Source organism: Gymnoscopelus braueri (assembly GCF_963280865.1).
Source record: "Gymnoscopelus braueri genome assembly, chromosome: 7".
In the NCBI taxonomy this organism is placed as follows: domain Eukaryota; kingdom Metazoa; phylum Chordata; class Actinopteri; order Myctophiformes; family Myctophidae; genus Gymnoscopelus; species Gymnoscopelus braueri.
This window is the reverse complement of record NC_137608.1, coordinates 57102256-57112255: the sequence shown is the minus strand read 5'-3', so window position 1 is coordinate 57112255 and position 10000 is coordinate 57102256. Positions and strand designations below refer to the sequence as shown.

General features: G+C 41.2%; 1 pseudogene across 1 annotated transcript in view; it reads left to right on the top strand.

The window, feature by feature from the left end:
- LOC308089169 (phosphatidylinositol 4-phosphate 5-kinase type-1 beta-like) overlaps positions 1-10000 on the top strand; it is a 60634-nt pseudogene that overhangs the window by 17209 nt on the left and 33425 nt on the right. The window contains exons 2-3 of the transcript XR_013935090.1: positions 7260-7385; positions 9933-10000. The exon at positions 9933-10000 is cut by the window's right edge and continues 1 nt beyond it. The product of XR_013935090.1 is annotated as a phosphatidylinositol 4-phosphate 5-kinase type-1 beta-like (transcript). The remainder of the gene's footprint in view (positions 1-7259; positions 7386-9932) is intronic.

Here is a 10000-nt window from a genome sequence, read left to right as displayed (position 1 = left end):
CACACACACACACACACACACACACACACAGACTTGCTAATCTAACTCAACCCTGAAGTCAGTCTCTGTTGGACATGCAGCTACAGTGTGTGACTGTACTTTGTATTGGCTGAGTATGTACCGTATTAACATTACATTTAGGCTATGTATATATATATATAATATAATATATACATATTAGAGTATGTACCGTATTAACATGAGGTACAGTCAGACATTTAGGCTAAAAGGATAACACAAAAAAGTACTCCTTTATTATTTAGTGCAGATCTACAAGCTCACTCACAACGCCTGCTTCATCTGTCTCTCAGCTAAGGGGTCCCTGCTTCATCTGTCTCTCAGCTAAGGGGTCCTTGGGCTGAAAAACCTTGAAGACCCCTGCTTTAGTGTTTCATCTCCATGTGCTGGCACCTCACCAGGACCGCTGTGTCGTCACCTGCCTCACTGGGAAACAAATCAATCTGCCATTCGGCAGTGATATTAGTCTGGCCATTTTGAGAGAGAGAGAGAGAGAGAGAGACTGCATGCATGAAACTCATCTTTGCCCTCATGAGATGTTTGACTTTTGCTTTACTCCGTGGTGTCTTTATTCCATGGTGTCTTTATTGTCTCTGCCAGGCCGAAAGGCATGGCGAGAGAGTATGTTTTGCCCCCTGTCCGTCCGTCCGTGTGTCCGTCTGTCCTTCTGTCTGCGAGCGGCTAATCTCCGCCACCGCTAGCCCGGTCGCTGTGAAACTGTTCACACACACTCCCTGGATGCCACAGCAGAACCTCTGCCCTATATTTTCAGATCAGCCTGTCATAGCGCCACCATGAGGCTGATTTTTGCAAAACACATTTTTTTATATTACTCCTACAGATTATGTCCAAAAAACACGCAAATCAGTACACAGTATCTCCATAGTCATATGATCAATACGTATCTGTGTGATTTTCCATATTCCATCCTGATTGGCTAAGATTGCCTTCCAAAGTTTGCAGGATTGGTTCGTTTTGAACAAAATGTCTCAAATAATGAACGCAGCATGCGATTTCCGTGACATTTTCCACGTAGATTCCCACTTGGCCCAGGAAGAAATGCCACTTGAGAACTTTCAAACCAGCCTCATGGTGGCGCTATAACAGGCCGATTCACGTTTTTACCTATAACTGCACCCATTTGCGTGAAACTTTGCACGCAAACTCCCTAGAGTCCAAGGAAAAACCTTTGCCATGCATTTTTCACAAATGCCTTTTAGGGCGCCACCAGGAGGCTGACTTTTTTAAAACAAATGTTTTGCTATTACCCCTTCAGAATCTGTCCAGAAATCATGCAAATCAGTACACAGTATCTCTATAGTCATGTGATCAAGATGAATGTGTCCGATATTTCATATTCCATCCTACTTTGCTAACATTGGCTCCCCAAAGTTTGCTGGATAGGTCAGGACAGGATAATGGACTGGATAGGTCAAATTGTTTGAACAAAATGCCGCAAATCATGAATGCAGTGTCTAAGTACAAATAGCACCCTTTTCACATTGGCCTATTATAGCACCACCAGGAGGCCATAATAACCTACCTGACCTGGCGGAGACTTGTGCTCCGAGGAGCACTTTTTCTAGTTCCATGGTGTCTTTATTCCATGGTGTCTTTATTCCATGGTGTCTTTATTCCAGGGTGTCTTTATTCCAGGGTGTCTTTATTCCATGGTTTCTTTATTCCATTGTGTCTTCATAAAGACTGTCTCTCTGTCTCCAGCAGCACATCCTGTGTGAAAGGTCACAGTCATGTGTATGACCTCTGTGTAAAAGGTCATCCTGTATAAAAAGGTTTAATCTGTGGTTGTGGCTCCTCCACTTTCTTTTTGCTGACTCACCTTATAGGTGGCTCCTCCCACCCCCTTCCTGCCTGCTGACTCAGCTTATCTCATCTGTGGTGTGAAGGTGGAACTCTGACGCTCCGAGGGAGCATTGAGCACATTCTCTCTCTCTCTGTTTCTCTCTCTCTCTCACACACACACACACACACACACACACACACACACACACACACACACACACACACACACACACACACACACACACACACACACACACACACACACACACACTGCAATGCTGTGGTATGATGGAGTATAAAAGAGATCTGAACTCATTGCATGTGTAGTGTCAGAAAGGCACTACATGGAGGCCTATGGCCAGGGACTAAGTTCAGACGCTCTACAAAAACTGTCCAAACCGTAAGCTGAGTTTAACAAAAAGGGTGATTTATTCTGTCACTTGGTCGTCGCAATAAGCATACAAAATAATAAATACAATTAACCTTAAAATGCAAGGAGCACAGTCATAAACTGTGTGCCTCTGTCTCAAGCAACACCTGCGCTTGATTACTGAACCTGTTAACCCATTGATACCTGGAACGCATCTGTGTCACTTTAGATGTCTTTGGCTATTCAAAAATAGCAGATATACAAGCTCATAGCGCGGCACTCGGTGCCGCGCTATGAGCTTGTATATCTGCTATTTTTGAAAAAAATCTTGAAAAAAAAATCTTGAAAGAAAAATGTTTTAGATTATTTTTTTCAAAATGTTTCAAAATTTCAAAACTTTCAAAAAACCTCAGGTCTTAATGGGTTAAGTACCTTGGCAACCCTTGGCCTTGACCGCGCCCCGCAGACGCAAGTCCTTGGCCTTTGACCGCGCCCCGCAGACGCAGTTGCGTCATCAAAAATGACAAACAACAGAAATGGTACATATGGCTCTAACAGCATGTTTCCACATACAGTGGGAAAGGCAGTTTTATTTGTAGGCTGTAGCACATTTCAACAACAAGGTTGTACAATGACAAAATGATCATTTAGGATGAATAAAATAGATACAGTGCAGAAGGTAAGAGAAAAAAACTCAATCAAAGGCAGCAGCAAACATACATTTGTGGTGTGTGCGTGTGCGCGTGTGTGTGTGTGCGCGCGTGTGTGCGTTTGCGCGTGTGCGTGCGTGCGTGTGTGTGTATGTGCGTGTGTGTGTGCGTGTGTGTGTGTGTGTGTGTGAGTGTGTGAGTGTGTGTGCCTACATAAGAGGCAGTGCACTGTACAACATGCTCACATGTTTTGCATAAAAACTCAGCACCGTGTTTGTTTACATTCACATACAGAGCATTTACAGTAGTTAGTACATTAGTTAGTACAGTAGTTAGTAGTAGTTATGCAGTAGTTAGTTACAGGCAGAATCATCTTGTATCTATGTTTCAAATGTTTGTGTTTTTTTCATAAATGAATGCCCTTACCTCATCTTACTAGAGTGTCACACATTATGATTATAATTTAATGTGAAGGTCAAAGTGTTCCATCCAGTCCCTCTGTCTCTCTATTGATGGTCATTAGGTTTCATTATAGGTTCCATCTGCCGCTGCATAATGTAATCACATCATGTCCAGAGCTTTGAAACATGGCAGAGCTGCATAACATGGCCTCCCAGAGGAATAGCAGATCTACAAGCTCACAGTCCTGGTTTTAGCTGCACTTTACCATTAACCCATTCAATCCGCGAACGCATATATGTGTCATTTTAAAGATTTATTTGGCTATTAAAAAAATGGCAGATCTACAAGCACATCTTTTAAAAGCGAACAGTATACATACACTGTTATATATAACAGTGTACGTGTGTGTGTGTATATATATATATATATATATATATATATATATATATATATATATATATATATATGTATATGTATATGTATATATATATATATATATATATATATATATATATAATTATTATTTTTTCAAAGATTTGCACACATTTTCCACGATTTCAAACAAAAAATAGCAGATCTACAAGCTCGGAGATTTGAGAGATTACATACAGCTAACGTGGCCCTGCTATGGACTCACAGACCAGTAAATGTCTGTTATCTCTGGGTTAAAGCTTACAGTATGTGTATGGTCTGTTAAAGCTTATAGTATATGTATGGTCTGTTATCTCTGTGTTAAAGCTTATGGTATATGTATGGTCTGTTAACTCTGTGTTAAAGCTTATAGTATATGTATGGTCTGTTATCTCTGTGTTAAAGCTTATGGTATATGTATGGTCTGTTAACTCTGTGTTAAAGCTTATAGTATATGTATGGTCTGTTATCTCTGTGTTAAAGCTTATGGTATATGTATGGTCTGTTAACTCTGAGGTAAAGCTTATAGTATATGTAAGGTCTGTTAACTCTGTGTTAAAGCGTATAGTATATGTATGGTCTGTTAACTCTGCTCTCAGCATTATATCATTGACTTGTTAAGAGTCTGTTTGTCTGTTTAGACTCAGACTGACACACATGATGACCAGGAGGACGTGAGGTCTGTTTGATCCGTTCTCCTCCTCTCCAGGAGGACGTGGCTGTAAGCATTGGTGTAAAGTAACTAAGTACATTTACTCAAGTACTGTACTTAAGTAACATTTTGAGGTATTTTTTACTTTACTGGAGTATTTCCAATTTTCAGTACTTTTACTTCTGCTCCACTACATCTCAGAGGCAAATATTGTACTTTTACTCCACTACAATTATTTGAAACTTTAGTTACTTTGCAGATATAAATGATTACATTATAAAACATAAATTAACCAACTTAAGCCCTATTTTACATAGGCTATTTGAAAATAGCAGATCTACAAGCTCACAACGCATCACGATATGACGCGTTGTGAGCTTGTAGATCTGCTATTTTCAATAGGTGTGTGTGTGTGCAATAACAAAATTCCTACAACTGGAGCCCAAAGTGTGCGAGCGTTCTCTCTCAGTTTTCCATGTTATATTGTTTTCTCTGTTAGCACCTGGGTGTGGATGTCTCTCCTGCCTTTAGAAGGATAGATTGAGACACAGACACTGTGTGTCAGTATTAATGATGAGGATGATACTGTCATTTATTTTTATATCTCTCTGACAAACATTCTCTCTCTCTCTCTCTCTCTCACTCTCATCTTCTCTCTCTCTCCTCTCTCTCTCTCTCTCTCTCTCTCCTCTCTCTCTCTCTCTCTCTCTCTCTCTCTTACTGTCAGGTTAATTGCTTCTTCTTGGTAATTGGAGCCAGTGATGTGAAAGGAGTTTTATTTTCCTTCCTACTTCCTCCTGGTGTTAGAAGGTCACTTCTCTGCTTCTGTCTGTCTTTATCTGTGCTGAACACATTCACATTCACATTCACATGTCTGTCTGTCTGTCTGTCTGTCTGTCTGTCTGTCTGTCTGTCTGTCCATTGATGTGTCTTACAGGACAGCTGTTGTCCTCATGGAGCGAGAGAGAGAGAGAGAGAGAGAGAGAGAGAGAGAGAGAGAGAGAGAGAGAGAGAGAGAGAGAGAGAGAGAGAGAGAGAGAGAGAGAGAGAGAGAGAGAGAGAGAGAGAGAGAGAGAGAGAGAGAGAGAGAGAGAGAGAGAGAGAGAGAGAGAGAGAGAGAGAGAGAGAGAGAGAGAGAGAGAGAGACCTCATGGAGCGAGAGAGAGAGAGAGAGAGAGAGAGACAGAGAGACCTCATGGAGCGAGAGAGAGAGAGAGAGAGAGAGAGAGAGAGAGAGAGAGAGAGAGAGAGAGAGTGAGAGAGAGAGAGAGAGAGAGGAGAGAGAGAGAGAGAGAGAGAGAGAGAGAGAGAGAGAGAGAGAGAGAGAGAGAGAGAGAGAGAGAGAGAGAGAGAGAGAGAGAGAAGCCTATAAATCAGTGGATGTTCTTGTTTTACTTCTTTAAAACACTAACGTTGGTGGTTGTTCTTCTTGAAGAAAAGGTTAATAAACCTACAGTATGTTGTTTAGGTTCAATGTTTACTGTACCTGGCTGGTATCCTATAGTTTCACATGTACACACTGTTATTTAGATTGTGTGTGCGTGTGTGTGTGTGTGTAAACATAGCTGGTACACACAGATAATAAAAGCAGTCTGGTTGATAAGAGTTAAGTGTCTGTTACAGTACATTGTTCTATTGGCTGACTGTGTGTGTGTGTGTGTGTGTGTGTGTGTGTGTGTGTGTGTGTGTGTGTGTGTGTGTGTGTGTGTGTGTGTGAGACGTAGTGGCTGATAGCAGAGCCTCTGATATGACTGGAAGAATTATTATGACGTTTAAGCGAGACCATGTTGGTCTGATGATATGAATTACACAACACACACACACACACACACACACACACACACACACACACACACACACACAACACACACAGCACACACACACACACACACACACACACACACACACACACGCCTACAGACACGCCTACAGTCACAAAGGGTGATCGGGCGTTTTGCCGTCCAAGCACCTAGGCCAGTAGTGATGCATCTTTGATGATGCAGAGGGCCACTATATTTACACACTCACTCCAGAGGAACACATTACATATACTATCAGAGGGCAGACACCTCTTATCTACGTATTTTAACTTTTTTCGTAAATTAATGCTGTACTTCACCATTCTATTTCACGCAAAGGAGCAAAAATAGCCGTTTTGAGTTTGTAGATCTGCTATTTTTGCTATTTTTGCTATTTCTGCATTGGAATGCTGAAAAGTTATTTCAAATGCATTTAGTCATACTTATGTCAACTTTATGAACGTAAATACAAATACATTGGACATACAAAAAGACAATAGAATGTTACTAGTCATTAAGCTACTAATATAGACTGAAGTAATTAAAGCTATTACAAGATAGGGGTCCGTGGCCAAACACATCATTTTGGGGGTCCTTGACATGAAAAAGTTTGAGAATCACTGATTTAAAAACATACGTTTTTCAAAAAACTGTAAGATATAGAAGACATTTGTAGAATCCCCCCAGAAGCAAAGATAAGAGTTACAAATGTTTGCTTTAAAAAAAAATATATATATATATTCAAAGATTTGCACAAATCTCTAATTACTTCAGTTTATATTAGTAGCTTAATGACTAGTATTAACATTCTATTGTCTTTTTTATGTCCAATGTATTTGTATTTAAGTTCATAAAGTTAACATAAGTATAAGTTATAAGTATAACCAAATGCATTTGAAATTAAATAAAAAATAAACTTTTCAGGATCAAATCATCAAAAATATCACTTACCCTCCCTTGGGTACAACAATGTTATTCACTTGTGTATGTTTTGTTTGACCTTACTTATATATTTTATGTTCTAACTGCTGTTGAGCACTTTGTAAATCAATATCAATCTAAGGGTTCTTGACATGAAAATGTTTGAGAACCTCTGCCTTAGTGAGTTAGTCGGGTCGTATTGATGTGTTGTGTCTCTGTGTCTTCTTCTACAGGACAGATGAAGACCTGCTGATGTCTGCTGGACCCTGAACACCAGGAGATGTTCACCTGAACCCTGATGTCTGCTGGACCCTGAACACCAGGAGATGTTCACCTGAACCCTGGTGCCATTGAGCAAGGCACGTTCATCTTTACATACCATACCATGTAGGGCAGGGGTGATGCAACTTTGATGATGCAGAGGGACACTATATTTACATACTCACTCCAGATTACATATTTACATAATACTGTCAGGCCATTCTATGTCACATAAAGTAGGAACAATAGCCGATCTACAAGCTCAAAACGTGTCGCAGTGAGACGCGTGTCGCACTGCGACACGTTTTCAATTGGAATCCTGATTTTGATTTTTATTGGAATGCTGAAAAGTAACATTTTTATTCAATTTCAAATGCATTTAGTTTTTTTAGTTACTTATGTTAACTGTATTTAAATACAAATACATTGGACATAAAAAAGACAATATAATGTTAATACTAGTCATTAAGCTACTAATATAGACTGAAGTCATTAAAGCGGGTCATGTTTACATGTTTAGAATCATAACAGCTGAAATCAATAATATATCACTATTCTGATATTAACCTGTGGGCCACATTAAGTGAAGGTGGGGGCCGTATGTGGCCCCCGGGCCGCCAGTTGCCCATGTATGATGTTGAGCATAGAACCAGCGGTACTAGAGGTCCTGGTAGGAGATAAAACCAGCAGTACTAGAGGTCCTGCTAGGAGATAAAACCAGCAGTACTAGAGGTCCTGGTAGGACATAAAACCAGCAGTACTAGAGGTCCTGGTAGGAGATAAAACCAGCAGTACTAGAGGTCCTGGTAGGACATAAAACCAGCAGTACTAGAGGTCCTGCTAGGAGATAAAACCAGCAGTACTAGAGGTCCTGGTAGGACATAAAACCAGCAGTACTACAGGTCCTGCTAGGAGATAAAACCAGCAGTACTAGAGGTCCTGGTAGGACATAAAACCAGCAGTACTACAGGTCCTGCTAGGAGATAAAACCAGCAGTACTAGAGGTCCTGGTAGGAGATAAAACCAGCAGTACTAGAGGTCCTGGTAGGACATAAAACCAGCAGTACTAGAGGTCCTGGTAGGACATAAAACCAGCAGTACTACAGGTCCTGCTAGGAGATAAAACCAGCAGTACTAGAGGTCCTGGTAGGAGATAAAACCAGCAGTACTACAGGTCCTGCTAGGAGATAAAACCAGCAGTACTAGAGGTCCTGCTAGGAGATAAAACCAGCAGTACTAGAGGTCCTGGTAGGACATAAAACCAGCAGTACTAGAGGTCCTGGTAGGAGATAAAACCAGCAGTACTAGAGGTCCTGCTAGGAGATAAAACCAGCAGTACTAGAGGTCCTGGTAGGACATAAAACCAGCAGTACTACAGGTCCTGCTAGGAGATAAAACCAGCAGTACTAGAGGTCCTGGTAGGAGATAAAACCAGCAGTACTACAGGTCCTGCTAGGAGATAAAACCAGCAGTACTAGAGGTCCTGCTAGGAGATAAAACCAGCAGTACTAGAGGTCCTGGTAGGACATAAAACCAGCAGTACTAGAGGTCCTGGTAGGAGATAAAACCAGCAGTACTAGAGGTCCTGCTAGGAGATAAAACCAGCAGTACTAGAGGTCCTGGTAGGACATAAAACCAGCAGTACTAGAGGTCCTGGTAGGAGATAAAACCAGCAGTACTAGAGGTCCTGCTAGGAGATAAAACCAGCAGTACTAGAGGTCCTGGTAGGACATAAAACCAGCAGTACTACAGGTCCTGCTAGGAGATAAAACCAGCAGTACTAGAGGTCCTGGTAGGACATAAAACCAGCAGTACTACAGGTCCTGCTAGGAGATAAAACCAGCAGTACTAGAGGTCCTGGTAGGAGATAAAACCAGCAGTACTACAGGTCCTGCTAGGAGATAAAACCAGCAGTACTACAGGTCCTGCTAGGAGATAAAACCAGCAGTACTAGAGGTCCTGGTAGGACATAAAACCAGCAGTACTAGAGGTCCTGGTAGGAGATAAAACCAGCAGTACTAGAGGTCCTGCTAGGAGATAAAACCAGCAGTACTAGAGGTCCTGGTAGGACATAAAACCAGCAGTACTACAGGTCCTGCTAGGAGATAAAACCAGCAGTACTAGAGGTCCTGGTAGGAGATAAAACCAGCAGTACTACAGGTCCTGCTAGGAGATAAAACCAGCAGTACTAGAGGTCCTGCTAGGAGATAAAACCAGCAGTACTAGAGGTCCTGGTAGGACATAAAACCAGCAGTACTAGAGGTCCTGGTAGGAGATAAAGGAGACATAAACAAATAGTTCAACTAGCCGATCAACATCGACACGTTGTGAGCTTGTAGATCGGCTATTTAAACTACTTAAAAAAAAAAAATCACAATAGTAAGAAATTGCAAAAACGTTTCGGGGTAAGGGGTAAGGGGTAAGGGGTAAGGGGTAAGGCGGATAGGGTCCTATAGTGTTATTGCATCTAAACCACTTACTGGTTCACAGACTGACCCACAGGTCAAAGGTCAATCAGTGTCAAAATGTTATTGTCTTTTACAATAGGTTCATGTTCAGTTATATAATTGCAAATAAAAACCCATTCAGTCTGTTTAACTTAGAACAACATATTTAACTGTTAACTCATGGAGTTTCTCCTCTAGATGTCGACTACGACAGAGAATGGAATGGCAGGACCTCGTCACGCCAACCGAGAGAAAACGTATAAAAA